This window comes from Callorhinchus milii, unplaced genomic scaffold (genome assembly GCF_018977255.1).
Source record: "Callorhinchus milii isolate IMCB2004 unplaced genomic scaffold, IMCB_Cmil_1.0 Scaffold4, whole genome shotgun sequence".
Classification (NCBI taxonomy): Eukaryota; Metazoa; Chordata; class Chondrichthyes; order Chimaeriformes; family Callorhinchidae; genus Callorhinchus; species Callorhinchus milii.
In genome coordinates, this window is record NW_024704745.1 from 34,775,094 (window position 1) to 34,781,312 (window position 6,219).

The following is a 6,219-nucleotide window of genomic DNA, read 5'->3' on the forward strand; positions in this document are numbered from 1 at the left end:
ACTGTGCCTGTTATTTTGCTATAGAATTCCCCTTAAAGCAAATGACAGGCATTCAGATGCATTTACAGATATGTCACTACACTACAGGGTAAATAGTAATGCATTATTTTCACTGGTTGGTGAGTCAGTAACAAATTAAGGTAATCATAAAATGAATTAAATAGAAAGTTAAAAANTTATATTTCTTAGCACAGAGGGCAGTTTCAGTATTCTGTCACAAACCATACTTGAAGCTGCATTCATAAGATATATTAAAAGTGAATTAGATAAAAAAGAATATTGAAGCACAAAATATGAAGAGTGAGCAAGAGAGTGGGATTAGACCATTGTTGGCCAATATGTTAGCCACTAGCCACTTGTGGTGAATTGGGAATCCAGATGTGGTGCAATTGCATTTTTGATCAGTCAATAAAAAGGAGTAATAGACACCGTTGTTGGGCATGTGATCTCAATACTCGCATTCCCATGGCGTATGCAGGTGTACTTTGACCTTTTTGTGTATTTGTGGATAAAACGGTAAGACAAAAAGCAGCGTATTTTTGGATTGTTGTGTGTGCTTTACTTCCTTGCTTACTGTTTATTGGCTACCTGTCAAAAGGTATGTAACACGGGTGAAAACACTGAATGGAAATACTAGCAATATTATATAGAGGGGTGGCTGACATTTGTGGTCAGCTCGACCAATCAGAATAATTGCTTCAGGCCTGGAGAAGAAAGCCAATGACGAACAGCTCCCACAGGACACGTCATGGCAAAGGGCAAACAGCATCCAACTGGATGGAGAGTAGGAAGTATCTTGTGAAATAATAATAATTCTTGCATTTGATATAGCACCTTATCACGCTGATGAGAAGTCTCAAAGCACTTCACAGAACATACTGTAAAGTGAATTGACTGTATGTAGAAAAAGAAAAAGAAGCCTGCAAAGTTTCACACTGAATGGTAGTAGATGATTGTTAAGATACACATGAAGATACACGTGAATTACATTTACTTGTATTGTATGAGTATATGTAAGGTGTTTTCTACTAAAAATAGTGCATAGGGTTAAAACCTGTCCACACCAGTGTTTAGTCAGTGATTTATATTGGACAACAATTGTTAGAATATACACTTTTTGTATACTGCAAGAATCATAATAGATGTTGTGAATGGGTTAACTTTTAAGTTAAGTGTGGGGGACAACTGGACTGACAGTCATGGGATAGGACTCATCTGGTTTTCTCTGTTTTTGAAAGAATAACAGACAGGGGCAGGGGGTCACCTCTTATCAGTAAATGACAACAAGCCCACAGAGGTAACGGTCTAAGGTACCGGTCGACACAGGATCTCGACTGAGCAATAAGTCGGTAGATTCTGACAGGGCCTGCCAAGCGACAGAAGGCAACCCTCAAGAATAGCAATTAATGAGCAAGTTGCTTAAACTAGAGGACCTTGGTACCATCCTGGGATACTGATAAGAAATAACCAGTCACTTAAAAGGAATGTACTAATGATCCCACACCACAAAATAATGAGCACCAGATACAGTCCTAAACTGATCAATCCTCTATCTTAGACAGTTAGATCAGAAAACAGGGGTCTTAAGGACAGTGTGTATGTGCGCTGAGGCACGTACACCCCATGAGGTGTTCACGTGAACCAGGCATGATTTCGACCAGGTGATCTAATGTCCGCACCATGATTGGATGAACATTGGTATAAGAGTTACGATAACTTTGTGTACGGGGCCGTCCCGGGTCGCGGATACAAGGATAAGAGAGACGGGGCCGTCCCAGGTTGCGGAGACAAGGATACGGGAGATGGGGCCATCCCGGGTCGCGGAGACAAGGATACGGGAGACGGGCCGTCCCGGGTTGCGGAGACAAGGATACGGGAGATGAGGCCATCCCGGGCTGCGGAGACAAGGGTATGGAGATGGAAGACTGAGAGCTAGAAACACTAAGACTGAGGATATCAGATGGAAGATTGAAAGCTGTAAGCAAGAAGACTGAAAGCATGAAGAATCAAGCTTGTGTGCTGTAAAGACACAGTGTTGAACTCTTGAACTCGAGATATCTACAGTGGTGTTATTCTGTTATAAAATCTGTTGATTGTACCGGCCTTTGGTCTGACCCATCGGGATATTGGGGAATAACGAACGAATAATAATAAAACAGTCTGATATCTGGTTAGAGGAATTAGCGTTATTTCCTTACAGATTTGGCTGATTTTATTTTCTAACACAATGGATTAAACTATGTAGTGAATGTGGAGAAAAAAACAGTGCAACCTGATAGACTGAATGGCCTGTTTCTGTGCCATAACATTTGATGATTCTATGAATGTAAAAGTATTCATTTGAGAACTAGCTGACTGTGAATGCAGGCTTGTGATCATGAGACAGAGAATTAATGATTCTTTACAAATTATTTGTTGGTCCTTTCTATCGTATTGTACGTCAGCCTGGCTGACACTCTGAGTCAGGTTGTGGGTTCAAGCCCCAAGTTGGTACTTTGAACTCACGTAGTCTAGTTTGACACTTCCAGTGCTGTGCCGAAGTGTCCTGCATTTTTGGAGGTGTCATCCTTTGGAAGAAACGTTCGACTGAGCTCCTGTTTCCTTTTTGATCATGCTTTCGGTCACCTCCCCACTCCCTTTCCCCCTTGCTTGGGGTTAGTCTCCGCCAGCTTCAAGCAATCCAGGACACTACCTGGCGTGAAGGGCACTATATAAATGCAAGTTGGTGTTGTTGTTTGCCTGTGCAAGTAGACTTTAAAGACCCTGTAGCATTACTCAAAAAGATAAAGTAGTTTCTTCTGGTGTTCTGGCCAACAATCCCTCAAATAAAATTGGTCATTCACTTCATGGCTATTTGTGGGACAAGAGTATGCACATGGACATTTGCTGTGCACAAATTGGCTGACGTTCGCCTACAAAATACATGGTCATTAAACTTCATGGTAAATCCTGTGAAGCACTTTGAGACATTTCAAAGATTTGGTAAGTGCGATATCAAATCCAAGGATTATTTTTTATATATTTTCAGATTACCAACCAATTAGCTAAGGTATCAGTATTATTTAATTTACTATGAGCAAATTATGAATCCTTCCCAGAAAATGCAGATTGAAGAGCACTGAAGGTGACTGAATTGCTCACTTATTTTGATCGATATTGATGATATTGTAGCCAGTCTGCTGGGGAGAAATGTCATCTGGGTCTAATTCATTCATTCTACTCATGTAAATTGTCATAAATTTGGTAAACTCTTAAATACAGACTTAATATTGAAGCTGTTTTTCTGTAAATTCTTTTAGTTATTTATTAATTATTATCCACAGAAAATCATTTCAAAGTTAACACTGAATTCCACAATTTGCCAAATTCTGGGCATACTAAAATGCTACGTAAATCTAGATCCAAGTGGAATTTCTTTCCATTCATGTCTAAATAACCAAGTCACACACACTGCATTGGTTCAGATGATTATGTCTATTTCTCACAGGTTCGTGAGAAGCAAATGGAAACATAAAATGCATTACAATCATTGGTTTGGAATTCCATCCCCCAATCACTCCGCCTTGCCCCCTCCTTAGTCTCCTTCAAGTCCCGCCTCAAGACCCTCCTCTTCGACCATGCCATCGGCCATTCCCCCTCCCCTCACCTCCCTCTCCCCCCTGACCCCAGCTCACATCTGAAATGCTGTACACTGTCCAGCACCTTGGGACATCCTCCTTACGTGAATGTCGCTATACAAATGTAATCTTGTTATTGTTAAATGAAACCACATTTTGGAATATCATTATATATTAAAATAACTATGCAGCAATAATATTCCTGTAAACAAAACTTTATTTTTGATGGTATCACAATTTTATTTCCTGCTGTGTAACCTAGATTATAAGAGCAACTAAAACACTATTGTTAATACACAAAGCTAGTCCAATGTTACAAAACAGAGAACAAAAAACAGAATAAAAATAATACAATCCAGCCTCACAAGCCAGGAAGTCTGCATGAAATAATAGTACATCTGAATAAAATAGATATAAGAAGCACAATTGAAATCAGATCAGGAAGGAATTGGCTTGATGCCTCTCAAAATGACTCAGCTGGGTGACAGAATAAATCAACAGAACTTGTTGATGAAAGTAGGTTTATTTTAATTCTTTGTACTTAACATATAAGGTTCGATGTCTTTCATATTCTATTTTCATTCACCATCTGACAAAATAGACATTCAAGCTCTCCCATATTCTTTTTCATCATCTGGCAAAATGAATGTTCAAGTTCTTTCTTCTGCCTCCATTTACCTGTGAATAAAAATGGTGTGGACATGGTGTAAGTAGGTGAAATAACTGAATAATATTACAATGGCAACAGAACTTGAATGAAAGATTAAAGACAAGCAATGACCTTCAGTACGAGACTTTCAGTAGTTGATGGGGGGAAAGAGCAATGGTGAGATGTCTAATGAGGTTAAAAACTGATTGTTAACAGAACCAGGCAATAAAAATAGGTGTCACAATAAGGCAATGGAATTGGTTGGCAGAACCAGTTAAAAATAAGTCACTGGCTACATGTTATGTGTGAAGAGATGAAAAATAAATTTAATTTTATGACTTATTCCATCAATCACTTCAAATGTATAGTTCTGTCATTGAAAGGGTCAAACAAAATACAGCATTTTGTGTTATAGTTATAGGATAATTTGTGAGACATTCTACTCCTGGAAATGTCAACTTTAAAAGTTAAGTTAAGCTGTGATTCTCTGAACTGACCATTAAATTCTGGGATCTGTGCAATGATCAGATCAAAAGCGTTTGCATCTTGCTCAATAGGTGCAAGTAGATTTAGGGAAAAAACATTTGAACGAGAAGGGAGGGAATGTTGCCTTGCTGCATTGTCGAGTGGGACAGTTATTTTCAGTTATTTATTCCTAGCACCTAATTAAAATAACACGTTGGTTTTATTATCATGCATCAGTTGGCTCAATGGTAGGACTCTTGTCTCTGAGTCAGAAGGTTGTGAGTAAGCTCCACAAAGGGACTTGGAATCATATTGTCTAAGATGAATAATAACAGCTTAAATTTATATTGTGTCCTTCACGTGGGGTAGCGTTGTGGAGTGCTTGACAGTGGCATAGACTGTCCCCAAGCCAGGGAGGGAGGGAGTGGGGTAATGAATATAAGTTCCATCAAAAAGGAAGGTCTTTAGGCAGGATTTGAAATTAGAGAGGGAGGGGGCAGTGTGGAAGGATTGAGGGTGAGTTCCAGAGCTTCGGGGCGTAGTGGCTGAAAGCACGGCTGCCGATGGTGGAAGGGAGGAGGCAAGGGATGAACAGCAGGCCAGAGCCAGCCGAGCGGAGGGAGTGGGTGGGAGAGTGCGATTAAGCACATCGCACATCGGATAGGTTCGGAGGTGCAAGGGCATGAAGGGTTTTGAAAACAAGTGAGAGGATTTTGAAGTCGATCCGTTCGGTAAATGGGAGCCAGTGCAGCCTGCCAAAGACTGGTGTGATGGGGATCCAGAGTTTTGTGCGGATTAGGATCCCGGTGGCGTAGTTCTGAATTAATTGAATATTGTGTATGGTGGAACTGGGGAGGACAACAAGGAGGGCATTGGAATAGTCCAGCCAGGAAATGACAAAGTGTGGATGAGGGTTTCGGCTGTTGTGGGTGTGAGGTACGGACAGAGATGGCAGAGCTGACACTTTAATGCAGTGATGGAGGAGGGGTGTTGCATTGTCCTTACAATGAGACATTAAACCGTGGTCCCATCTGCCTGTTCAGGTGGACATTAAAGATCCCATGGCACTATTTCAAAAGAGAAGGAAGTTTCTCCCAATGTTCTAACCAACAATCCCCCAAATCAAATTGGTCACTCACTGCATGGTTGTTGTGGGACTTTACTATGCACAGCTGGTTGCTAGGTTTCGCCCCCACAAAATCCACAGTTAAAAACCACGTTGCAGAATTTCTTATGAAGCTCTTTGGGAGGTCTCAATGATATGATAAGGCAATATATCAAATGTAAGGATTATTATTGTTATTATTTAATCCACTTCACTCACTTTTGACAACTTATTTTGTCACTTTGCTCTGGAATCTGTTGTAATTCGTTTGAGGGAGCTCAATTGTTTCCTTGGTTTCCTCTCGCACAACACAGTTTAATATTTAGTGAGCATTATAACTAGGATTAAAGGAGTATATCTAGTTCATCCATCTCAGGGTTTAG